Source organism: Drosophila sulfurigaster, chromosome 2R, assembly GCF_023558435.1.
Source record: "Drosophila sulfurigaster albostrigata strain 15112-1811.04 chromosome 2R, ASM2355843v2, whole genome shotgun sequence".
Classification (NCBI taxonomy): Eukaryota; Metazoa; Arthropoda; class Insecta; order Diptera; family Drosophilidae; genus Drosophila; species Drosophila sulfurigaster.
Genome location: NC_084882.1, coordinates 148,898 through 176,839, shown reverse-complemented (window position 1 = coordinate 176,839; position 27,942 = coordinate 148,898). Strand labels below are relative to the sequence as shown.

General features: G+C 41.9%; 1 long non-coding RNA gene across 1 annotated transcript; it reads left to right on the top strand.

Annotated features, from left to right (window-relative positions):
* The first annotated feature begins 103 nt into the window (after positions 1 to 103).
* On the top strand, positions 104 to 27,942 carry LOC133837628 (uncharacterized). The gene is made up of 3 exons (XR_009893837.1): positions 104 to 302; positions 403 to 799; positions 27,904 to 27,942. It is a non-coding gene; the product is annotated as an uncharacterized LOC133837628 (long non-coding RNA).

The window sequence follows — 27,942 nt, the reverse complement described above, 5'->3', positions numbered from 1 at the left end:
TTTTATTACCCCTAAATTGACATTAATGACAGGTGACCCTAATTAGCACTTCCTTGCACAGGAACTTGATTTGTATAGAAACTTGATATTCCAACTACTCTACCGCCCACAAAAATCGAGAAAAATTGAATATTTTGGGCAACTTTAGAGCAAAATACCATTCTTGGTAGACATTGTATAAATCCTAGACCGGATGTGCCCTGCAAATTTTGTGTCAATCGGATCGAAAACATGGAAGTTATTCACGAAAGAATTCTTATGCATGATAAGAGGTGCATCTAACTGAATAACGTGAAATCAAGGTACGGTACACTTCAAAAAAGAAAACCAATTTTTGTTTAACATATTTTTTTTTATTTATTATTCAATTTCTTCATTTTCAATATCAATGTTTTCGAGAAGAAATAAGCTGGAGTCTTCGAAACCCCTCTTCTTTGAAACAAATATTGCCATTTTCATATTCACACAAAAGCAACTGGATTACGTCAGTAGGAAGCGAGAGACTCTTATGTATTTTTATGCACCTCGACAAATTTATCGAGGAAATTATTGGATCTGATGAATCCATTGCACGATTGAATACATCCGCGAAGGAATGAAGTCTGCTGTGCTTTCTTGAATGGTGAAGCCTGTCGGACTTATAAATTTTGTTGCGAGACTCGGACGCTTCTTCACCAAAACAGCCGACTGGAAGCACCGTATTTTCCATGATTTGCGTAGAGTGCACAATAATTTTATGCACTGTTGGTGTCATCGGCAGCCACGGATAAGTATCAAGCATTAATTCTGCAGTTTGATGGTAATGATGACGTTGGGGCGCTGAAAGTACCAAGAATTTTCCTTCCCGAAATAAAACACTCGCGGTTTTCACAATTATATATGTTGGCGCATTTGATAGTTATTAGTTAAGAGCATGAAGTACCAAATGAAGTTGTTAGAATTAGGGCGAAGCGAGAGCGCAATAAAGCTTTCGTTTGTTGCTCTCTGAGCGAATTCGCCTCGCTTCGCCACTCTATTTAAGTTAGGCTTAATGTAACTTAGCATAGAATCATAAAAGTAGTTGAAATTGAGAACTTACCAGCGCGTCATCACTTACTCCGTTTTCGTTTTCGTCGTCTAACAACAACAATTAGGTCCAGTCTTTGTGTTCGCGAATAAAGCGGAATTATAATTGCAAAAACTGTGATTTTTCATGGCGCCCCGGGTGGACTTTAATTGTTGTTGAACGCGAGTGTTTGATTTAAAATAGAAAATAGAAAACAAACCGAAACAAATTCGCGCCGGTCGCTAATATAATATAATAAATTTAAATAAACAATTGACTTTGTGCCAGTGCCGTGATCTCCTTGTGTTTGTCATCGGTGGATTTTTCGGCATCATCGCTGGAGGATACCCTGCACCAAGCAGAACACACAGAGGAAAGTGGCTGGGATCATTACAGATCGCCAATTCCAGGTACTGTGCGAAAAATTGAAAGCGAACAACTGAATTGGTTGCCAAGTTGCAAAATTCTAGTGACGCTTTCAATTCTTGGCACATACGTAATAGTAGAGCATTTGTTTTTAAATTTATATTTAAATTTAAAAGTGAACCGCTTAGGCAGAATATTGTTTTTGTTTTCTAAGTGAAAGTGACTAGGAAAAAATTTTATTTCCATTGCATCGAACTTCTTCTCTTAGTTCGTTGCAATTTTCGCTTTCGTCGCCCCCTTTGTCACCAGATTCGTAGCCGCTGTAAGTTGTGTGCTGTTGCTAAGCGCACATACATACGTATAGACATACATATATACCCGCAAGCCAACACTGCACTATGGGGCATTTTCCATTTTAGCTGGCATTTAGCGTTTTTGAAAAGTGTTCCAATTAGAAAAATGTTAATGTCAATGCATTAACAGAACATCAAACTGTTATGGCTCATACCAAAAACATGTATATCTAACAGCTCTTTTGAGCATAACAGCTGTAAAGTCAGTTGTTGCATCCGAAAGCACGCTTGCTAAGTTTGCATATTTTTTTGAGTGAACTTTGTTATTCATTTATTTATTTTGAAAGCTATTAACAAAAAAGAACTGATGGATAATAATTTCGCATGTTTGTACTATATGTTAAAAGTAAATAATTAATCAAATTGTGTGTGTTTATACTAAAATTTTGTAATTTTTAAAAGCTTTTAAGCTGGATTTTGAAGAACAATTTTCAACTTTGGAAAGGATTTTGAAAATGAAGTTAGCAAAAGTTAGCAAAACCTTCAAGTGTATGTTGTAGTGTTGTCAATTAATCCACCAATAGTTGTCTTTTTCTGCACTTTTGCGCACAATTGGCGCAATTCGCATTTTTCTCAGAGAACCTCACGTTTTCCAACACCGATTTGTGCTCTGCACAGCTCTTGTAGGAAATAGAGAGAAGGGCCGTCTGAAGCAATGTTTTGTGAATAACTTCCTTGTTTTTGATCCGATCGGCACAAAATTTGCAGTGCACATCCGGGATAAGATTTACATTATGTCGTCCAAGAATTCGTTTGCTCAAAAATTGTTGGGCGGAAGGGGCGGGGAAAAATTTTAAGGGGCGTGTAAGTATATATTTCATAGGTGTCCGCGCGATTCTTGGGGCAGTAGAGGTGAAACTTGGGAATATAGTAACATAATACCGAAAACTGCAGTAAAAATCTCGTAGCGCACATACACATACATACGTTAGCAAGCCAGCATAGTGCACTGCACCGGTGCATTTCGGCTCCGTGTTGTTGTTGCTTGCATTTTCGTTTTCGTTTTCGTTTACACACATACATACGTTAGCAAGCCAGCATCTGCACAGTGCATTGCGCTCTGTAGTCTGTGTTGTTGCTTGCACTTTTCGTTGTCGCGCGCTTTGCAGCGCTCAGAACTCGCTCCCCTACATTCGTTGGTTGAGCATATCAGTGCGATATCTCGTTTGCTCCCTCGAATTGTGTACTCCCCTATTATTGTCCAAGATAGCTTAGTGGTTGCTAGGACAATTAAAAAATAATAATAATATAAAAAAAAAATAATAATAATAATTAAAAAAAAAAAAATAATAATTTTTTTTTTTTTAATTTTCGTTTTCGTTGTTGTTGTTGGAAGCAACAAGATTTATTTTGTATTTTATTTTTATATTTTTTTTGTCGTCTCCTCTAATAATCTAAATAAAAAATGAATTCGAAAGAAACTCTTGAAGGCTCTAAAAAGAAACTTGCTATTTGCGTGAAGAGCATTTGCAGAGTTAATAATCAAATTCTCGATGACACGATCGGTCGAGATTTGACAGAGCTAGAGTGCAGGCTTGAGATGTTGTCGTCGCATATTGAAAATGCTCTCAAATATCAAAGCAGAATTGAGACATTTGACGAATATGACGATTACCGGTGCGAGTTAGAAGAGATTTGCATTACTGCAAAGGCAAGGCTGAAGGCGATGGTGAAATCGTTGACCGATACTTCATCCGCCAATATATCGATTCAGCCGATTGCCGCTCCTCGTACCCGTCTGCCTAAACTTTCATTGCCAAAGTTCAGCGGAAAGTATTCCGAATTAAAAAATTTCATAAATTTGTTTGAGACTCTTGTTGACAATGACCATTCAATTCCGCGCATTGAGAAATTCAATCATCTCATTTCTTGTCTCTCTGGTGAGGCTCTTGGAACGGTGAGAGCGTTTCAAGTCACCGAGGACAACTATGAGAAACCAATGGCGAGTTTGAAAAGAGTATATGACAATGATTGTCTGATATTTAATGAAAATATCACTGCTCTTTCCAATTTGCCAAAGATTTCGCAGCCCTCCGCTTCAGCGTTGCGAAACTTGATTGACACTGTCTCTGCGATATACGGATCTTTGTTGTCGATAGGTGATGATAAGAAGATTGCAAATGCAATCCTTATTCACCTGGTCATGCACAAAGTTGATGCAATGACAAAGAAGAAGTGGGATGAGCAGCACGAAAATTCCATTATGGAGTGAGTGTGAAACTGTGCTTAATTGTCGATATCAGCACTTGTCAGCTGAGAATTCGACAAAGTCCGATATTCAAGCCGTTTCCGCTAAACAGCTTAATAAAAGCTCGTTTTTGTGTACGACGCTCAAAGATAAGATTGATCAAAAGACCCAAATATGCGAATATTGCAATTCCGAAGATCATTCCATCGTGAGTTGCTCGATGTTTGCTGCCTTGACAGTTAAACAGAGATTCGACTACGCGAAAACAACTGCATTATGCATAAATTGTCTTCGAAAGGGTCACACTGTCGCCAAATGTAAGGCAAAAAAGTGTCGTGTGTGCAGCCGTTCACATCATACGTTGCTGCACATATATTCTGCGACTACAAATAGTAGAGCGTTACCACCCCCGAGTCTCTCCGCTGTTGAGCCTGATCGTCCATCCACTTCACATGCGATGCATGCGACCGTGTCGGATAAAGTGATCCTGGCCACAGCAGTCATCAAAATAAAGACGAGTTCAGGCGATTTCGTCTTAGCCCGAGCTTTGCTGGACTCTGGGTCACAAATTAATTTTGTGACTGAGGAACTAGCTCAGCGGCTGCATTTGCGTAGAGAAGACTCGTGCATCAGCTTGCTTGGCATTGGTGAATCCAATTCTCAAGTTAAGAAAAAGATACACACTGTGGTGAAGTCGCGAGTTGGCTGCAATGAATACGCGATCGATTTATGGATCCTCAAATCGATCTCAGGTTATCAGCCAGATCACACTGTAAATGTCAGTGGCTGGAAGATACCTGACAATATTCAGCTAGCGGATCCCTATTTCTACAAACCGCAGAAAATGTATCTTCTTATCGGCGCTGAAACATTCTTTGACCTATTGTCCGTTGGCCAAATCAAGCAAGGTCCAGAGTGTCCAATCCTCCAAAAACAAGCCTTGGGTGGATTGTCTCGGGCGGTACACTCCTGGTGAAAAATCTCACCAGAAGATGACTGTCAATCTGAGCTATCAGGAAGAAAGTTTGAGCTCGATTGACAAGACCTTGCTGAAGTTTTGGACTGTCGAAGATGTGCGCTCTCCCTCCAAAGTCCTTTCCGCTGAACAACAAAGTTGTGAAGATCATTTCACAAATAATGTGAGAAGATTGCCGTCTGGTCGTTTCGAAGTAAGACTGCCGTTTAAATCAGATTCGCACCAGCTTGGGTGCTCATTTAAAGTTGCTAAACGGCGGCTTTTGTCGCTTGAAAAACGCTTAACTCGAGATCCCAAGTTAAAGCGAATGTACTTGGAATTTATGAAGAATATGTAGAGATGGGCCACATGTCCGAAGTGAGTCACATCCTTCCAAGTACACCACACTATGTTATTCCGCACCAATGTGTACTACGGCTCCAAAGCACTTCGACAAAGCTGAGGGTCGTATTTGATGCTTCGTGTCGCACTTCGATACATAAGGCGTTGAATGACATTCTTATGGTCGGGCCGACCATTGAAGAAGAGCTGTTTTCGACTCTGCTTCGTTTTCGATTGCATAAATACGCATTAACGGCCGACATCAAAAAGATGTACCGCCAAGTTATGGTGCACGAGGCAGATCGAAACTATCAGCTCATAGTGTGGAGAAAAGATCCATCAGACTCGTTGAGATTATTCAGATTAAATACTGTAACATATGGCACTGCGCCAGCGCCATTCTTGGCCATACGGTGTTTGATCCAGCTGAGCGAGATTGCGAAATCCTCGCACCCCATGGCAGCTGAAGTTATCAGGCAAGACTTCTACGTTGACGATATGTTGACTGGTGCCGCATGCGTCGAGGACCTGAAGACAATTAAGTCTGAAGTGTCGCAGATACTGCTAGAGCAGGTTTTGAACTTGCGAAGTGGTTCTCGAATGCTCCTGGGTTCTCCGCATCAGACAGTACACCAAAGCCGATAACAATCTCCGAGACTGACGCAACCAAGACTCTAGGTGTGATTTGGTTGCCAAATGAAGACGTGTTCCAATTCCGGATCGACGATTCATTCATGGGTCTTAAAGCGACAAAACGGAACATTCTCTCGGTGACATCGCGGTTATTCGATCCGCTTGGCCTATTGAGTCCCTTAATTATAAAAGCAAAGATACTGCTTCAAGAGCTCTGGCTTCAAAAGTTGGAGTGGGACGAATCCATACCATTGAGTTTGGATACATCGTGGCAGCAATTGAAGTCAAATTTGACACAATTGCAAAACATAAAAGTGCCACGATATTTGTTCACAGAGCCTACGTCACCGATAGAGATACATGGCTTCGCCGACGCCTCAATAAGATCGTATGGGGCGTGTATTTACGTTCGTACGCATACTGCAGAAGTTAGTAAAGTATCACTACTAACCTCAAAGTCAAAAGTAGCTCCCCTCAAATCTAAGACTCTTCCTAGACTTGAGTTGTGTGCAGCTCACCTTCTTGCAGAACTCTGCCACCGCATCCGAAGGCTGATCCGATCACCAATTGAACGGACGGTTCTTTGGTCAGATTCGGAAGTCACTCTTCATTGGATCCGGTCACATCCTTCCACTCTCGCGACATTCGTGTCGAATCGAGTGGCCGAGATTCAAAAGTGGTCAGAGAGCGTGGAATGGCGTCATGTTCCAACTAAGCAGCAACTAAGAAGCATTCAGCAAAATAGAAGTAATGCAGGATTTCGAATTCAGAGACGGTATAGAAAGAGTTCGTAAGAGTACACGTGTGAGCTCGAGTCTACAACGACTCAATCCTTTCATACATGAGTATGAAGGATCTTGGTGTTCGTTTTCGTTGTTGCGAGTCGGGGGGCGACTGGTAAATGCTCCTATTTCGTATGATGCTAAGTATCCTCTTGTCGAAGCGCTCACAATTTGCTCGCAGCTATGTGAGGTACCTTCACTTGACCAACTGTCACGCTGGCCCAAGAGCGCTCGTGAGCATTCTCAGAGAACGACTTTGGTTAGTCAATGCTCAAGAGCTTTGTCGTCAGACAGTACGATCATGCATCCGTTGCTTTAAATGCAAACCTCGGTTGCTTACGCAAATAATGGGAAATTTGCCTGCTGATCGACTCCGAGCGCTCCGCCCATTTTCAATTTGTGGCGTAGATTTTTGTGGCCCGGTTGAGACAACCTGTAGGATTCGCGGAAAGCCGCCGTACAAGTCGTACATAGCTTTGTTCGTCTGTTTTGCGTCAAAAGCGGTTCACTTAGAAATTGTATCCGATCTGTCATCTAATGCATTTCTAATGGCTTTCCAAAGGTTTGTTGGTCGAAGAGGATGCCCGAGCCGAGTCCATTGCGACAACGCGACGAACTTCGTCGGAGCAAGTCGCCATCTGGAGGAGCTAAGGAGGCGAGTCGAGGCCGAGGAGAACGCAGTTCGCGACTTCGCATCAAAAAGCGGATGCGAATTTGCGTTCATACCGCTGAGGGCTCCTCACTTCGGAGGACTATGGGATGCAGTTGTAAAGTCTGCAAAGCACCTACTCCTACGGACGGTGGGCAACGCCCTGCTCACGGCCGAGGAGCTGCAGACAGTGGTCGTGGCGGTCGAGGCGGTGCTCAACTCCCGCCCGCTAGAAGCCGTAAGCCACGACCCCAACGACGGCGAGGCACTAACCCCAGGGCATCTACTGGTGGGCGGACCACTGGTGGCACCGGCAGCATCGCGGACCCCGGACTAGGAGGGTCTGAATTGCTTAAGGCGATGGCGAGCTGTCTCGTCGCTCAAGCGAGCGTTCTGGCAGCGATGGTCCCGGGAGTATGTGCTGGGCCTGCAGGCACGGGCCAAGTGGGACCAGTTGCAGCCGAATCTGCAAGTCGGAGAGCTCGTCGTCGTCGCAGAAGACAACCAGCCGCCGATGCAGTGGATGGTGGGTCGAGTCGTGGCGGTATACCCAGGAGCGGACGGGGCGGTGCGCGTCGCAGACGTGCGAACCAGCACAGGAGGGCTGTTTCAACGGCCAATACACAAATTGGCACCTCTGCCAATCGTGTGAAGGCACAGCCGTTCATCGGGGCCGGTGTTGGCGCATTTGATAGTTATTAGTTAAGAGCATGAAGTACCAAATAAAGTTGTTAGAATTAGGGCGAAGCGAGAGCGCAATAAAGCTTTCGTTTGTTGCTCTCTGAGCGAATTCGCCTCGCTTCGCCACTCTAGTTAAGTTAGGCTTAATGTAACTTAGCATAGAATCATAAAAGTAGTTGAAATTGAGAACTTATCAGAGCGTCATCACTTACTCCGTTTTCGTTTTCGTCGTCTAACAACAACAATTAGGTCCAGTCTTTGTGTTCGCGAATAAAGCGGAATTATAATTGCAAAAACTCTTGTGATTTTTCAATATATATTGTATATTTTCAAACTTTCGGGTTTTTGGGACGCACAGATTTGGGGGGTGTTTGTAACCGATCGAAGTGAAACGTGGTTCAGAACTGACTATCAGAAAAATGCCGACGGCATTTCGACGATCTAATGTGCCAAGCTGCGCTCAGCGGTGGTGAGTTGTGGGAGAGAGAAGCTGAGAGCACTGGAGCTTGAGTGCATTCTTACGCATTGAGCGCATTGCTAGTGAGCGAAAAAGCTTTGAGTGCTTTTCGGTCGGCGGAGCGGAGGTGTGCCACTCACTTAGCAATGCGCTCGCATCAACATTCTCCCCCTCTTGCAATATTGGGTTTGCAACGAAAACGGCTAGTAGCACGTGACTGACATAATCCAGCCCAGCGTGGAATTCTGTTCCATAGGCAGTCCGCCTTGGCTCGGGAGAATACCCGGCGTAACGTTGCCGTGCACACTCCTTCTGCGCCCACGCGAGTGATGGAGAGGCCCATGGCCACTGCCATCGACTCGCTGATGCCGCTTACTGGACAGCACGGATCCATGAGCACTCGCGCTTCGAAGGCCGTCTTCCCCGTGTCTAGCTAGACCGCCGCGGTGGGGAGAATACTCAGTGCCGTCTCATGGTGTGGTGGTCCTCACCACAATGCCTGCACCGTCCACCGCTGCGGTAAGTGCCCCCGAAGTGCTGATGAGCCAAGCAGTTGGGACAGTACTTATTGACAAGTACTGCCCGGAGTCGCTTCTCTGGCGTCAGCTGGGCAAACCGTGGACACTTGCGCAGTGCATGGACACCGCGGCGGAGTTTGTGCCGGGAGGCACATACCCACCCCGCTTGGGGACGTCCCGGCGAGGCACGGAACCCCCACGCGGAGTAACCGGTGCCACCGGTACAGGAGAGGGCTCCGTCTCCATCGGGGCGACTTGTCTCGGCGGAGAGACGGCTGTCGGAGGCGAAATGAAGCGCGCTGGCGAGAAGAGCCTTCGCAAGCACACTTCGTCAGAGAGGGAGCAGGATGATCTTCTGGAGGACGGCATGGTAAACTGTAATGGGAGGAAAAAAAAAGAACCAAAAAAATGAAAAACAAAAGGAAGAAAAAAAAAAGAAACAATAGATTACATGAAGAAAATGGCGCGGTATGATTTGCATAAGCCGGAAGAGGAAACCACAGGATAGTGGATGGCAGTAGAGAGAGCGTGGGTCCCATTGGAAGGAGGACCAGCTTTGCAACTGGTCGGCGGAAAACACCACGACACGTCTGGATGTCTACCACACGGACCCTTTCATCAGCGCTTGGGCAGCGGTTAGCACACTCCCAAGGCGCCATTCTTGTGGTGGTATATTCTCCTTTCTGATGACCACCATGTCACCGATCTGGAGATCGCGTGAGGGTGACTGCCACTTATTCCGCTTATGCAACTCCTTCAAATATTCGTTTTTCCATCGCACACAGAAATGCTGATGGAGAGCCTTGAGCCGTTGCCACATCCACATCCTCTCTGGACTTTGGCTCCGCCATGGAAAGTAGTGGACCCCCGACCAGGAAATGACCGGGAGTAAGTGCCGCCAAGTCGCTCACATCCTCTGACATAGGAGACAGAGGCCGCGAATTGAGGCACGCTTCGATTTTGGACGGAGGGTGGAAAGTTCCTCGAACGTATGTTTAACGGAGGAAACCGTTTTGTAGAAATGCGTCTTGAAACTCTTGACGCCTGCTTCCCAGAGACCCCCCATGTGAGGGGCTCGCGGTGGGTTGAAATGCCATGCAAGACCTTGATGGCTGTGAGTGGTGAGAATCAGGGTGCGGGTGCTCTCCACAAAATCTTTGGAGAGAATGAAGGAGGCTCCGACGAACGTTTTCCCGTTGTCAGAATACATGTGAAGAGCGCACCCGCGCCGTGCCACGAATCGGGAAAAAGCTTCCAAGAACTTTTCCGCTGTCAGATCAGTGGTCGCCTCAAGATGGATTGCCTTCGTGCTGAAGCTCTTGACGTCGAAGGGACCGGCGAAGTCTACTCCGGTGTTAGTGAAAGGTCGCGAAAAAGTCGACCGAGCGGTTGGGAGGTCGCCCATCAGCTGCGACTGAAGCTTGCGGCGATGTATCACGCAGGTCTTGCATGCACCAATTACTGTCTTCACCAAGTTCCGTAGCTTGGGAATCCAGAACTTGGTTCGGACCAGCCGCATCACCAATTGGTTGCCTCTAGGAGGCGTGAAAACACGCAGCCGAACGGGAGTATTATTGGATGCCGTTCGTCGTAGGATAAGGAGGTGGACGCTCTTACGCGTCCACAGGAACGCAGGACACCTTGCTTGTCAAGGAACGGATTCAAGCTTAGGATATCGCTTGACCCGATTAAGCGGTTATGGGATCGGAGGGAAGCACACTCTTTCGTGTATACCCGGTTCTGAGCCTGTACTATAAGCTTCTCCTGAGCTTCTGCAAGCTCTTGAGAGCTGAGCGTCTCTGGAAACGAGACCTTGGGATGGCGGCAACGCTGGGCAAACCTTCGCACATACGCAAACACTCGGAGCGCTCGATCGAACCTGGAGAAACAGTCGAGGAAGTCCTCACACAGGACTTGCGCTGCATGGACCTTCACCGCTCGACACTTCAATTCAGTATCGAGCCCAATGACTGATGAAGGCCACTGCACTGGTGAGTGCGTCAGCCATTCAGGCCCCTGCCACCAAAGGCGACTGGCCAATAGCTCTTGCGGCGAGACACCGCGGCTCGCCAGATCGGCTGGATTGTGTTCGGAACGCACATGTTGCCAAGTGCCATTCACCGAGTGAATCTTGGCCACTCGGTTCGCCACGAAAGTGGTCCACTTGCATGGCTGCTTATCCAGCCATGCCAGAACTATAGTGGAATCTGTCCACAGCACTATGGTCCCAAATCCCGATTTGGTGGCATAAAATCGAATATTGCATCTATCGAGCTGAAACTTGGCACACTTCATTAATAGACCACTCTAAATATTTAAGCAAACTTTCAAGTAAGTTTGACCACGCCTACTCCAACAGCCCATATACACATCATGACGTATACGTGATGTTTTCTTAAAATTTGTTTTCTTAAACATATTTTTATTATTTTCTTTTATTTTATACTTTTTTTTATATTTATAATAAAGTTTTATTGCTTTTTGTTTATTTTATTCTATAGTAATCTGTTGTTAGAAGTCAAAACTAAAAATATAAGTGTAAGCATATAGATATGTATTCAGTAGTTTTCTACGGCTAATTCAAACGAAAATGGATTTATTTCATTTGATTCAGAATCATCTGAGTCATCTGAGTCATCTAATAGATCATTAAAACTTTCGTTATTAACAAATGACTTTGTATTGCTTTGAACAATATGATGGGGTGCTTCTAAGAGTTCGATTACATCTTGGGGAAGCGGTTGTTTCTTATGACGTGCTGTCCTTTTCTTAATACCCATACTTGAAATAAGTGGATCTGATGAGTCCATAGATCTGTGGAAAACATCCATCAAATTATTAATTCGGGAATTTCTTCGAGCATGCATTTGCCTATCACGTTTGTACAATTTATTTCGTGCTTCTGAAGCATTTTCCCCAAGACAGCCAACCGGGACTACTGATGCAGCTATTATTTGCGATCCATGTATTAAAATCTTGTGTAGAGTTGGTGACATCGGATACCACGGGTAATGTAATGTGTATAGTCGAATAGTTTTATCGGAGAATTTTTGAAATTTTTGAGGATCGATTGCAAATTCACAGTTAATAGCTACTAGAATAGTATGCAGACTATTAATTAGCTCCAAGTCAAGTTCTAAAATGGATGCAAATAATTTTGTATTAGAAAAAAGCCTTTCTAGCTGTATTGCCATCGTTCGTGTTTCCGCTGCCATTCTGTTTCGGCTTATCTACATGCAATCCCATTTCTTGCCGCATTCGCTTTTGTATATGTTCTTTTTTTTAGAAATCATATCGCGTTTGTCACTTTCGAGTCGTGCTTGCCACTTTTTAAACTTCAATCTATAAGATATTTTTAGGAGTAATTCAAAAACACGTATCCACGCGTGTAGTGGACTTATTCCATACTGAAGGTGTCCAGGTTTCGGCTTAAAAGAATTCTGGTCAATAGTATCCATAAATTGTTTTGGGCCTGCTCCACAAATTGAACATAATTGGCAGGAATTCGTGCCCGTTAAAACGTTTAAAACTTTTCCGTCTATAAGTGTCATATGCATATCAAATGCGATAGTGATTTTCCTTTCCTCGAAAATGGTTAATACGAAGGGAATCAAATGTTCTATTTGCCTGTCCAAATCGTTTTTCTCTGCAAGAATGTGATCTTTTGTTTCTTTTGCGAATTCCATTTTTAGAGGGCGACAAAATCTTACAGATTGCGGAGTTCTGTTATTCCAAAATATGGATCCTGCATCATCTATAAGCTTCAGAGGTATAATGGTAGTAACAAATAACGACTGATCTGAGGTGTCTTTTTCGTTACATTCAAATCTTTGTTTGTACATACTCTGTCCAGATGATCCATCAAATCCGTAACTTACAATTAATTTAAGGCTTGACACAGTTTTCAAATTTGCAAATAGTTCCTCCTGCATCAATACAATTCGGCTCGCAGTATGATTTAATAAATCCTGTAAAGCAACCTTTGCAAATGTTTCTGTCGCTGTTATCCCCACAGGTCTCAACTGTAATTTAGCTTCCAGAACTTTTTTGTAGTTGGGGTATTATGCAGTTTGCTTATTTGACGAATTTCTTTGTACAATTGTTTGCTTAATGAATTGTCTATGCCAAAGCCTCTGGTTCTGCTGTATGAAGCTTTCTTTTAGCTTCAGTTGCCTGTGCTTCAGACCTTTTACAATTTGCAAGTAAAAATGCAACACTATGTTCACTTGATCTCCTTGCTGATATTGAAGCTGCGTGTATCAAAAGTTGCGTATCATTTTCATTCTAAGCGCTACTTCACCCAATAAGGCGCGCATAAGTCAGTTTTGGTCTTCCCTTCTTTAAATTTTCCATCTCCGAGTGATTTTCCGAGACACCGCTTTTCTCTGAATGTTCGCATATTCCGACTGCACCACGTAACAAAAATTTCAAAACTTCTTATTTTTTATTTATTTCACTCCTTTTGTCGTCGCTTAGTGTACATTGATCTATTTGACCAAATACAAATTCAGTCAGCGCGGAAGAGTGCTGTCCATCCACACGTCCAGCAACGTGGCGTGACAGAATCAAGCACATCTAAATAATTATTGCCCAAAGAAACTATTATTAAAATTTAATATAAAGTGTCTACTATTGTTTAACATACATTAAACAACGCACAAATACGCACAACACCTTTTTCCTCTACAGAAGACGAACACTTTTGTCAGCTTTTTGATTTGACAACACAAAACAGCCGTTAAACAAATTACCACACAAATTGTGTTTATTATTCGTAATTTACATACCTCCAACTTCAATATCCATTTTAAATAATAGAAAAATATTGTGGTTTCCACTTCCCGCAATCACAAAAATCAGCTGCTCAATCACCTGCTTAAACATCTGTAAAATTGCAGCATTTTTGACATTGATACTTTCTATCTAGGGTATCTAGAATTTTCTTCCTGGGACTTTATGCCACCAAATGGAATCATGTGCACAGGTACGTCTCAGCGTCGGGGGTGGGAAAATGTGGTAGGAGGGCGGCGGATAATTCTGTAAACAGGAGAGCTCCGCACAGCTCAAGACGAGGTAGAGAGACCGTCTTGATAGGTGCAACTCTAGTCTTCGCTGCTTGGAGGCTCACGGACACTTGTCCAGCTGGGACAAGTAGTTGGTCCACCTAGGAAATGCGGATGTCCTGCAAGGACGAATAGTTCCGCAGAAAACTGGTCCACTGCTCTGTGAGATCCGCCGGCAAGGAGTCGTCCCAGCCGATTTCTTGCTTCCAGATTTCCTGCATGAAAATCTTGGCCCAAATTACCACGGGAGCAAGCCAACCTGCAGGGTCGAACAACTTGGCGATCTGCGACAGCACTTCTCTCTTGCTGAAAAATGGTTTGGACACCATCTCGGCGGGGACGAAAAAGTACTCGTCGGACGTGGCCCGCCATCGAATACCTAGCGTCTTTGCGACACTAGCTTCGTTGATCTCGAGGAAGTCTGCACAGAGCAAGCGATCCTTAGGGATTCTTCTCAGCACATCTTTCGAGCTCGAGGTCCACTTACGCAAAGGGAACCCAGCACTCTCGAGCGCCGTTCGAAGCTCATCTATAGCAGACACCGCAGCCTGCTTAGTGTGAGCTCCTGCTAGGACGTCATCAACGTACATATAATTGGCGATGATGTCACTAGCTAGGGGGTACCGGTCGCGAACATCACTCGCAAGTTGATGCAGAACGCGGATAGCCAGGTACGGAGCACAGTTCACTCCAAAGGTGAATGTGTTGAGTTCAAAGTCGCATAACTTCTCGTCTCGAGTGCGGAAGAGCAACCTTTGAAACCGGGTGTGTTTGGGATCCACAAGTATTTGCCGATACATCTTGGTGATGTCGGCGTTGAAAACGAATTCGAAAAACCTCCATTTCAGGATTTAAATAGTTAGGTCAGATTGAAGGATTGGCCCAGTGTGGAGGGTGTCGTTCAGACTCTTCCCGTTTGAAGTCGGGCTGGAGGCGTTGAATACAACACGAAGCTTTGTGGTGGTGCTGTCGGGCTTGAGAACAGCGTGATGCGGCAAATAGTAGTTGCCGGAACTGGAAAGGGGGGACTTAAGTCATATGACCCAAATCCAGATACTCTTGAATGACGGAGTCATATTGTTCCTTCAGAGAGTCATTTCTCTTTAAACGGCTCTCGTTTCAGGAACTGAGCGAGAGCGGTAGCTCTCGAGTGACCCAGGTCAACGTGACCAGGATCACGGAATGGGAGCGTGACCATGTAGCGACCCGTTGAGGTTCGCACGCTCGTGGCATTGAAGATAGCCTCACAGAAAAAGGTCAGATTCTTTCGCTGGGCTAGCCGGCAGGTCCTCCACCTCCCAAAATTTGGAGAGGAGTTCCTCCAATGGCGGAGTTCGCTCGACGGACAGTCGAGCCGAAAAGGACGAAATGGACTTTGAAATGGATCCCGACACAGGGCCAGTCAGGATCCAACCGAAAATGGTCTCTTGACCGAGGAGGGTCCCATAAATGTTAGGGTGAGAGCTGCCGAGCAGAATGGACGGGAGGATATCAGCGCCTAGTAGCACATCAATCTGCGAACTCTCAAAGAATTTGGGGTCTGCCAGCTAGATGCTTGGCAGATTTTCGAGGAGTGTTTGTTGGACGGAACATGAGGGCAGATTCCCCGCTAACTGGGGGAGGACGTACGCCGACGCCTCGATCTGCAAATCGGGTCTGACCGGGGAGCCAATTAAGAATTGGCAAAACTTTCGAGGCTGGGCTGCCACAGCTTGAGTCAGCCCAGAGACGCGGGCTTGCACGGATGTATACGGCATCCTCAAGGGCTTCAACAACTTTTCTGAGAGGAAGGTGGCTTCTGATCCGGAATTGATCAGAGAACGAGCTGTATAGCGGACGCCGAGATGGCATACGTGCATGACAGCTGTGCTGAGCAGAACACCTTGTGTGTTAACTGCCATGAAAGATTGAACGTTAGCTGACTGGGTGAAAGTATTGGAGATGGAATGGGGGTTGTGACTGTCGGCGCCGGGTTCACTCGATGCAAGAGTGTATGATGACGACCCTTGCAAGTAAAGCAGCTGTCCGCACTTGTGCACTCGGCCAGGATATGGCCTCGTGCGAAACAATTTAGACACAGCTTCTGTTGCTTTATATAATTGACCCTATCATTGATACCCATCTGGAAGAAACTAGGGCACAATCGAATCGGATGATTCTCCCGGGAACAGAAATTGCAGGTCTGGGTCTTAATGGTCAACCTACTCTCAAAAGAGTTGACCTGCCTGGAGACGGGGGCCTCCTTGCGTGAGGCCCGTGAAACCGTCGGAGCGCTCGTGCTGGCTGACACTTCCGCTATCGCTTCTAGGGTGCGATACCGCTCTAGAAGAAAGGCGTTCATGTCAACCCACGTTGGAATGTCGTTCTTATTTTGTATGGACTATTCCCAAAGAGAAAGGGTCAATTTGGGGAGCCTCGAAGAACACAGGAAAATCAGGATGCAATCCCAATTCTCCGTGTTGATTCTTGAGTGCTCTAAGGCCGTCAAGCACCCTTGAATGGTGCTCTGCAACTCCTGAATGGCTGCACCCGACTCTTGCCCAATGGCGGGCAAATTGAAAAGGATTCTCAGCTGACTGTTCACGAGCAACCATTTGTTCTCGAAACGCTCAGTCAACCTGGACCACGCCGACTGAAACCCTTCATTGGTCAAAGGAGACTTTGACACAATGGCATGGGCTTCACCGCTGGTCTTGGAGTTGAGATGGAAAAGTTTCTCAACTTCCGGCAGTCTTGGGTTTTGGATGGAAATAGCCGTGAATAAGTCTCGGAAGGTGGGCCAGCGAGTGTAATCGCCTCCGCAAACTTCGGTGTCGCACGGAGGTAGGCGACACCCTGTGGACATGAACTGCACGGCTTGCGGTTGTACGGGTGTACGGGGAGTGAGTGCCTGGGAGGCATCAGCTATTTGCTCACTTAACTGAGCGGAACACTGCTCATAGAGAAGATAGCAGTAATCATATTTTGTCTGAATAGTAGGCAACTCGTCTGTCGTCATTTCATCTGACATGACGCAGGAGCAAGCCTCGTACTCCTTCTCGACCTTGTCCCACAAGGCACGCATCTGGTCCCTCCGGACCTGGCACGTGTACAGGGACGGGCTGTCAGTAGAAGGCTTGTTAAGTCGCGCCGCAAAGTGACTGATACGGTCAGTCGCGGCGATGAACTTATTCAAAGCCGAATCTACTACATTGTGCGCCATTTTGCTTTGCGAACGAGTAACAATTGGCAGCCGAGGAATTGGGACGGAAGCAACCTTGGTCGTAGGAACAGATGGAGGTTTCGTCACGAGGATCAGAGGCTTGGTACCGGAAGTGGGCGAAACACTAGCTGACCGTGCGGGGACCTCCCTTTTGGTGTGAACCGGCGATGTGCTGGATGCACGAAGAGCCGACTCCTTCTTGGATCTAGGCAAAGGGGGGTTAATCGAAACTCTAGCGGCGCTAGTAGAAGGCACGGACAATTTAGCTTTAGTCTTATCGTTGACATGCTACGCACGGAAGATAGGAAGCAGCTGGGTTGAAAACCAGAAAATCACAGAAAAATATACCAAAAAAAATACCAAATGGAACTTGGTTTTTTTTTTATCAGGAAACGGCCCAGATGGTGGAAACGAAACGGAAAGAACGTAGCAACTAGTAAAAAATATACCAAACAAAAATACTGGAAAAAATACCACAGACTGCGCTGAAGTATTTTACACCCAAATGGGTACGGACTGCGGACACAGGCAACGAAAGCAAAGGGGGCCGGGGAAATTTCCCGCGACAACCAAGTAAATGATTGTCGAAAACAAGAACAAAAAAAAAGCACACAAAAAAAATACCAAAAAACACAATATGCTGGAAAAAACACAAATGGGACACTTGAGCTGGGAGTTGCTCTTAAAATACACACACTAAATATATCACTTGGCAAAAAAAATCAAAGAAAGGGTAGGGTATGTCGAGTGCGACTACCGCTGCCCTGCCAATCTGTTACTTCACTCGCAGACCCAGCCAGCAATTGGAAGATCGTTTTTGAATTAATCACCTTGACGAGTCTTCTTCGAGTCGTTGAAATGATTAAAAAAAGATTCCTTTTATGCGCGACTAGAAAATGAATCGAAAATGAATCGAAAATGACTCGAAAATAAGTCGTAAATGATCTTCATATACGATTTATAAAATAACAAAAACAAAATTGTAAAACAGTCGAAAATTGGTCATCTAGATGATTGAAATGAGATTATTTGTTGCTTTGCACTAACATTCGGTGAGAGAAGTGGTGGTTAGTCGCGCGCTCTCCTTTGGTTTTCTGCTCTCTGCCTTATTCCGTTAATCTTTTTCAAACGGTACTTTTCACCAAATTTTAAGGGGTTGCTGCAATGTTCTGCATTTTTAAACTCAGTTTTAGTAACTTTGTGAGCTCAGTGAGATTAGGTAAAGTGAAAAGAATATGTCGTGCAAAAATATTAGAAAATTGGCAAAAAAAAACAAGCCAAACAATTATTAAGCAAAGACATTGTGTTGTCTGCATTAAAAAAATAATGAATACATGGCAGATGACACAAATGAAGAACTTGTCGCAGAAAATAATATTGAAAATTATAACGACTCAAGCGCGTCAAGTGAAAAAAGTTCTTTTATGAGTGAGAGTGAAAATGAAAGTGAAAGTGAAAACGAAAAAATAAGTTTGGTGGAAGAAATGTCAAAATGGGCTACCGAATTTGGAGTAAGCTTTGCTGCACTTAATGCATTGCTCTCAATCTTACGAAAGTGCAATATAACAGTGCCAAAAGACGCTAGAACCATTTTGAAGACTCCTGGCTCTGTTACTCAGAGAACAGTTGGAGAAGGAACGTACATACACTATGGAGTAAAATGCGGACTAACGGACTTTTTAACTGTACAAGATTGGAAGTTACCGAACTTGGTTTTGGATTTCGGTATTGATGGCCTTCCCTTGTTCAAAAGCAGCTCTAAACAAGTATGGCCAATATTGGCCAACGTTGCAGACACAAACTACGTTTTCCTTGTTGGCGTGTATGAAGGCAATTCTAAGCCAAGTTGCGCGATGAATTATTTACAAGAATTTATTTCTGAGTTGAACATTGTTATGCAAGAGGGTTTTTTGTTTTCTAAAATTTTGTACAAAATCTCTGTTCGCTGTTTCGTAATGGATGCACCGGCAAAGTCTTATATTTTGGGAACTAAGGGACATAGTGGATACTATTCATGTGGCAGGTGTACTCAAAAAGGACAAATGGTTAAACATCGTCTTATTTTTCCACCAGAAACCACTAATTCACCTAGAACAAATTATACCTTTAGAAATAGGACTCAGCCAGAACATCACCTAAAGCAATCTCCATTAGAAATGTTAAATATTGATATTATATCACAATGTTCTTTAGATTATATGCACGTTATATGTTTAGGTGTGATGCGGACATTGTTGAATGCATGGGTAAAAAAAAAGGGTGCAGACTTTTCTTTAACATCGTGGAAAATCGATTCTATTTCAAAAGAGTTGCATTTTAACAGAAACAACATGACAAGGGAATTTAAAAGAAAACCTCGAAGTTTAAAAGAACTAGACAGATGGAAGGCAACAGAGCTTAGACAATTTGTTCTTTATACTGGACCTTTTATATTAAAAGAAGTTCTTACTGCAGAAAGATATGCTCATTTTTTAAAATTATCTTTAGCCTTAAGAATTCTTTTAGATAAATATGACTGTAAGCTTAACAATTCATGTGCTGAAAATCTTTTAAAATCTTTTGTGTTTGATACACCAAGGCTTTATGATTTATCCTTCATTACTTATAATTTTCATTCATTATTACATATTCATGAAGATGCCAAGCTTTATGGATCTCTAGAAAGTATAAGCGCATTTAAATTTGAGAACCATTTAAGTAAAATTAAACGAAAGGTTAGGAAAGGAGATAGTGTAGCAGTACAAATATATAAGAGACATGTGGAAAGTAGCTATAATTTAGAGAAGGAAGTAGGATATAAATTGCATGCTAGTTTTGGAAAAACTAAAAAGGGAAAAATATTAAATGTAAATGTGAAAGGTGTTATTTTCTCAGTCCGAGAACCAGATAATTTTTATTTAGTAGGAAATAAAATTGTTAAGATTACAGAAATACAGAACTGTAATAATATGCCAGTTTTTTTTGGAATGGCAGTAAATAACTTGACGCAAGCTTTTCTTCAATCAATTGAGTCAAATAATTTTCAAATGTATTGTGCGGCTGATATAACATTTGATGACAAAATTGAGTTTTCAGTAAACGATATTCTTAAAAAAATTATATGTTTACGTAATTCTGCGACCCTTAGTTTCTTTTTTACACCCCTTGTGCACAATGGCTGAAAACTATTATTCATCGGAAAATTTTCAATACACACAATTGAACAATTCAACATCACGTAAGTAGAGCATAATTAAATACAATATCTTTCAATAACGATATTATTTTTAGTGCAAAATGATGCCAGATTTGACAAAATTACTGACATATTACTAGAAATACAAAAAGAAAATCGAATTTTAAAGGCTGAAGTTGTGGAGCTTAAGCTTTCTATTACCAAATTGGCAGAGGAAGTAATTACCGTTAAATTAGAAAATAGAAAACTTCATAGCACCAGAGGGCAACATACGGATGATTTGCCAGACTTCAGAAGCCTTCCATTCACCAACATTAATGAAATTACCAACTTTAATAACGATGTACAGCAGGATAATGAAAAATTACAACAATTTGAAAGTATTGTATATATCAATCAATTTTAATTTGTTATAAATAACCAAATTTTTAGAAACAATTTATAGGGAAAACTGGTGGAGAAGGACCAACTCAATTTTTGAGAGCAGCAATTAGAAAAGTATTTTCTGACGAATTGGCTACCTTATATAGTTGGAAAGGAACCAGCACAAAGCCAAGCGCTGAAAAGTGCTTCCCTTTAGCAATAATTAAAAGTAAGAAAATATTTCTATTATTGGTGAAATAAAATTAATACCTTTCTCCTCCTAGATATTTGTCACATAAAATTCAGTTGTACGGATAAGGACATGAACATGGTTTTACAAAAATTTTTCGTACATGCCAAAGACCGTGTTAGTAAAAGAAAGCGTGTGAATTAGTTGCTATTTATTTATTTATTTATTTGGACGTTGACGTACTAACGGCAGTACCATCAAGTGGCCCAGCGATACCAAGCACGGGCTTGTTGACGCGCGGACAAAACAAAATAAATTTGTAAACAGCATGCATTAAACGAAAACCGCGAATAAATATTAAAAGACGCTGGACAGCTAATTAATTTAGATTAAAAATATGTTAGAATAAGTGTATAATAAAATAAATAACAATTAAATACTCGATAAATAAGCTAATAATAAGGTTTTAAGCAAAGGAATAGATTTACTAGAGCAAACTACGTTATTGAGATTATTATAGTTCACACACAGAATACGGAAGGGATTATGGCAAGCAAAGTTAGTAGATCTACGTGAAATGACAAGAGGAAGAAAATTCCTAGTGATCCTGACAGGAACTGCAAAACTAATTTGACTTAACAGCTCCAAAGAGTCTATTTCACCATTAATTAGTCTCTGTATAAAAACAGCACCTTGCATAGTTCTACGGTCAGAAAGAGAAGGAAGGTTTAGTAATAAAAGTCTACTTCGATACGGTGGTAATCTAATATTAGGATTCCAATTTAAACTACGAAGAGCAAATAATAAGAATTGTTTCTGCACCGATTCAATCCTATCTTGATAAACCCTGTACTGGGGATTCCAGACAAGAGATCCGTACTCAAGGATAGGACGAACCAGTGAGACGTATAAAGTCTTAGTGATGTAGGGATCATTGAACTCTTTCGACCAGCGTTTTATAAATCCCAAAACACCCATGGCCCTATTTAAAGCAGACAGAATATGTTTATCGAATTTTAGTTTTGCATCAAGCAGAACCCTAAGTCATTCACACCTTCAATTCGCTCAAGAGGAGTATCATATAACATATAGTTATTTAACTGGGAAGAACCCCTACAAAAGGTCATAAACTTACACTTATTGCAGTTCAGATGTAACATATTTACTCTGCACCAAGATTCTAGACGATTAAGGTCACATTGTAACAGTGAGCTCGCAAGACTATCATTAAATGTCAGGCAAAGCTTAACGTCATCGGCGTACATAAGTACACGGGAATGCTCAATAACAGAAGGAAGATCATTTATGAACAAAGTGAACAATAGAGGACCCAAATGACTGCCCTGGGGCACACCAGAAGTGACTTGAACACATTTAGATACAAAACCATTAAAATAAACATTCTGAATTCTGTTGGAAAGGTATGAGGATATCCACTCAATTAGACTATGAGGAAACCCTAAAGCATTAAGCTTATACAGTAAAAGGTGATGATTAACAGAGTCAAAAGCTTTACTAAAATCGGTATAAATGACATCCGTTTGCATTTTATTTGATATACATAATTTGTTAAAATTTAATTATCGTTAATTTACTACATTATTATTACTTTACTATTTTCTTACTTAATTACATACATACATTACATTTCTTTAACAAATTTTGTTTGTACATACCAAATCATACAAAACATACCATCGTGCAACAAGAAGAAAGCGCATGGAATAGTTTAGTTTTTATTGATATTATTTGTTAAATTTGTTGTTACTACTACATTCTATCTAAATATAATATTGTAAAATTAATATTAAGTAGTAAGAATATATATATATACATATATATAGAAGAACAAAATAGTATTGAATATTTCACTTATTTTTGATTCTTATATGACTCGAAAATGATTCGTTTATTGCTCGAAATATGACTTGCAAACGAGCGAATTTCGATTAAAGTATGACTCGAAAAAGACTCGCGTCTTGCGAGGAAAATGAGTCGAAAACGACTCTTCCTGAGGAGTCGAAAACGACTCTTCTGGAAGTGTCGCGGCTAGGGTTCCATTTTCTCCCGAACAGAGTATCTTTTTCGATCAGAAAACGAGCGCATTTAACATATGCTTATTTTAATCTTCTAGGAGAGTCGAAAATGACTCAAATTCGATCAGAAATCTCATAAAATGCTGGCTGGGGAAGTACTTATGCACGCTGTTAAGCATGCACAAGAGTATGTACGTATGTATGTATGTATGCTTGCACTACGCTGCCAACGTCTAAGCAAGCGAAGTGCACGTATGTAACAAAAAGAGAGCGAGAATGCACAAGAGTACGTGTGTGCGTGGTGAGAGAGCGCGGCTGCAAACCGGTGCGCTTGCGGACAAAAGAGAGTGCACAAAATATGTGTGTATGTATGTATGTCGGCAATTACCGCGACATACAAACGGACAAGAATTAAGCAAAACGAAATGCTGGTACACAGCAGAGAACGGCACGGGTATACACACTCAACGGGTGCACCCGTTACTCATAATGCCTTTTCGGTAGCCTTAACTCGCGAGTGCGAGTGGACACTCGCGAGCCTTATACTCAAGCAATAAGTGTATCGCGAGCCTTAACTCGCGATGCGAGTGCCAAGGCATACTCGCCACTCGCGAGCCTTACACTCGCGAGTGCGAGAGGCATACTCGCCACTGCGATTCGCCAGTGCGAGTGCCGAATACTCGGCAATTTGCGATCGGTGAATGCACTCGGGTAAAGCCGGTGCCGGTGGTTATGGGTATTATGTGGACCGGCACGATTGTATGTATGTACATACATATGTACGTTTGTGTGTATGTATGTATATTGAGATGCAAGAAATGCCGTCGGCTTTTTGTATTGTTCTTGTTATTGCTGGTGCGCTGTTCGCACTCATTTTATTTCTTAAAATTTAAATTCGAAAACTATTTTTGGCTTTGTGTAGTGTATTTATTTGATGTCTTCTATAATAAATAAAAATTAAATTTTAATTTTAAAAGAATTTTTATATATTGATAAGGAACAAAACATGTAAAAATACAACTAATCAGTTATATTTAAATTTTACCTGTTTTATGAGTTTTTGGGTTTTACATTCATCAATAACCGGAAAATCAGAAATGTTATTACCTGTTTATGCACTATTGTAAATGCCTATATAATTACAAAAGGGTATTTTGCAAATTCGTGCAATTTCCATAAATTTCAAAAAACCACCTGATATTTTATTTGACCATGCAAAGTAAAAACACCCAAAAATCATTCAAAGAAGTCAAAAGTCATAAAATCTACCCGCGAGCCGCGACACACAAGCATCAATACTGAGTATTTGCTACTCGCGAGTGTCTGATTCGCGAGTGTCGGCAAAACACTCGCGACAGCAAAACATATAATTTCGTCAAGAGTGTCTAAAATGATCGGTTGCACGAAGAACAACCACCCACGAGACACAAGTGTGTACAAGCCGATATGTATGACAATGTATACTCGCAGCACTCGCATGATTTTGAATAAGTGTGTATCTCTCACTCGTTTTGTGCACGAGTAGCACTCGCACTCTTAAAAGTACGGGTGTGAGTCGAGTGTCGAAATTTGCCACCCGTGACGATGTCTGGTACACAGCTTGGATTTAAATTAATTAATTCGTATGCTTATATATGTATGGAGTATACAATATATAATCTTCGCACTTTAAAATATGTTTCTCTCTGGATTATTTACACTTGTCACTGCACTTGCACTTGCAAAAAAAAAGGAAAAACACACATGCATACATACGTACGCGATTGGCGGAAAAAACAGATATAATTATTTATTATATATGTATGTATATAGGCAAAAATCCATGGAAAAGGTCGTCCGAAGATAAAAGAAGGCAATTTGGCAAAAGCTATTGGAAAACTTTTGCGCAATATGGCGGAACTCAAGGGGCGGACGACCGTGGAAGAAGGAATAGGAAAGAAGAAAAAACTAGTGGTACTTATCTGCGGATGTATGCTGGAATACCGATGATAATGAATATCCGGCTCGAAGGACCAAATGATGACGTGGGGGCGCTGAAAGTACCAAGAATTTTCCTTTCCGAAATAAAACACTCGCGGTTTTCACAATTATATATATTGTATATTTTCAAACTTTCGGGTTTTTGGACGCACTATCAGAAAAATGCCGACGGCATTTCGACGATCTAATGTGCCAACTTGGCACTTGGGGGAGAGAAGCGCACTGCACATTGGGATGAAATGCCTTTATTTTGGCCATAACCGTAATTTTAAAGCTAGAAAGTTGAAACTTGGAGAATTTGCTATTTTTTTTTTTTTTTTTAGTTTTTATTTTTTATTTTTTGTTTTTAATCACCTCTAAATCGTGAAAATCATTTGGAATTACCCAGTCAAAAGAGGCCTTGACATTGCGATTTGAATCCAGCCTTAGTCACCCCGACGAAGAGAAACCTTGCTTGCTATTGAAATATTTAACCCCCGCAAATTCCCGCAAATTAATTAAATGCTATCTGAATATACACATAATAACTCATACGTTGTTATTTGTTGTCTGTTGTTTTTGCTAGATATGCTCCACGAAACACAAATATTTTAAGGTTAGAACCAACAAAACTAATGCTTACGTATTTCATTAAAAACATGTTGTGGGAGAGTCAAGCTGAGAGCACTGGAGCTTGAGTGCATTCTTACGCATTGAGCGATTTGCTAGGGACATTTCTGAGCGAAATAAAAGCTTTGAGTGCTTTTCGGTCGGCGGAGCGGAAAAAGCTTTGAGTGCTTTTCGGTCGGCAGCGGAGGTGTGCCACTCACTTAGCAATGCGCTCGCATCAACAGTAATATGATTCAAATTTCTCCAAATTTATTGGCAGCTGACAGGACAAACATATCAAATTGTAGATAATTTGTTTATCAATCCCAGTTATTTCTGAAAAACTTTCATAATTTTAAAATGCGCGACATGCGGTGTTCCCCGAGTTGGTATTTCCGAAGCCTGCCTGTTTAGGCTGATCGACTTTCAACGAGAGCTTTCCCCAAAACATTTTCTGTATACATATGTTATGTATGTGCCTTACGTTCCATCATCGCATTTGTCTCACTTGTATTTGTAATTCGCCATTTTTTTTTTATCTCCATCTTATACCCAGCATGCAGGATGAATTCAAACAAGTAAGAAAGCTACAGTCGAGTGTGCTCGACTGTGAGATACCCGCTACCCATTTTGAATAAAAGCTAAATATTAAAAATAAATATGCATGTATTCTCGATCGGGATTTGAACTCGAGTACCACCGACCGGATGGTTAAAAAAAATTAAAAAATTAAACTTTGTACCTCGAGCAGGCTCGAACCCGAGCAACACAACATGCTCGGCTAGGACTCTACCACCTGAGCTATCGCATTGCTTATGAACCCCCCTATGCATACAGATACTAATATAGACGAGCATGTATGTATATACGTATACGCATACATAAAATACATGCATAGAAGGCGTTTTTGCCTATACAAAACTATTTCTTTAATAACTTAAACAATTTTTATCTGTTCGCAACTAGGAACAGGAATCACAAACACCATTGTTATTATTGTATATACCAAAATTTGCACGTCTAGCTTTAATATTACTCTTGTTATTATTGATTTACAGGAGCGGGAGTGGGCGTGGCAAAAATTTGAAACAAACTCTACATGCAAACATAACAAATGCTGTCGAAAACAAGTAGAAAGCTACAGTCGAGTGTACTCGACTGTGAGATACCCGCTACCCATTTTGAATAAAAGCAATATATTTTGCGGTATTATTCTCAAAATATACCAAATATACTGCAAAATACTTAAAATATACCAAATGGTATATGAGGTATATCGATATAGTACCGCATTCAAAATATACCATAGACGGCACAATATACCAGATTGTCAGCCAAAGCAACTCAGACCCCTAGTAAGTAGGCGTTTTTGCCCAAACAAAAGTATTTCTTTAATAACTTCCACAATTTTTTTGATCGCAACCAAATTTTCAGGGATCATAACTACTATAGTTATTACTGTATATACCAAAATTCGTATCTCTAGCTTTAAAATTACGCTTGTTATTCGATTTTTGATTTGCAGGGGCGGAAGTGGGCGTGGCAAAAATTTGAAACAAACTTGATCTGCGTGCAAGCATAACAAATGCTGTCGAAAAAATTATAGCTCTATCTCTTATAGTCTCTGAGATCTAGGTGTTCATACGGACAGACGGACAGACGGACAGACGGACGGACGGACAGACGGACATGGCTATGTCGTCTCGGCTGTTGACGCTGATCAAGAATATATATACTTTATAGGGTCGGAGATGCCTCCTTCTACCTGTTACATACATTTCCTGCCGGCACAAAGTTATAATACCCTTCTACCCTATGGGTAGCGGGTATAAAATTATAGCTCTATCTCTTGAAGTCTCTGAGATCCAGTGTTTCATACGGACAGACGGACATGGCTAGATCGTCTCGGCTGTTGACGCTGATCAAGAATATATATACATACTTTATAGGGTCGCAGATGCTACCTGTTACATACATTTCCTGCCGGCACAAAGTTAGAATACCCTTCTACCCTATGGGTAGCGGGTATAATAAGAGAGACAAAATTGTTAAAAAATGATGCATTGTTGGCAGCGAATTACATGGATCCTCGGGTAAATTGTATGATGTCGAACTATTTGAAATCGTTAGCAAAGGCTAATTAAAAAAAACAGACTTTCGTTTATATGAGTTGAAAGTAGTATGCTGTATGTCGTAGAATGTTTGAAATTTCGAGTCCTGTTTTGTTTATGTTGTTGTTTTGAGAAAATAATTAAAATTGTCTTCGTCAAAAACTAATACTTGTACTAAACTAAAATACAAAAAATATTTCATACTTAATATCGCTTTATTATTTAGGGCACAAACACAAAATGTTCCAGCGCTCGAGACTCCTGT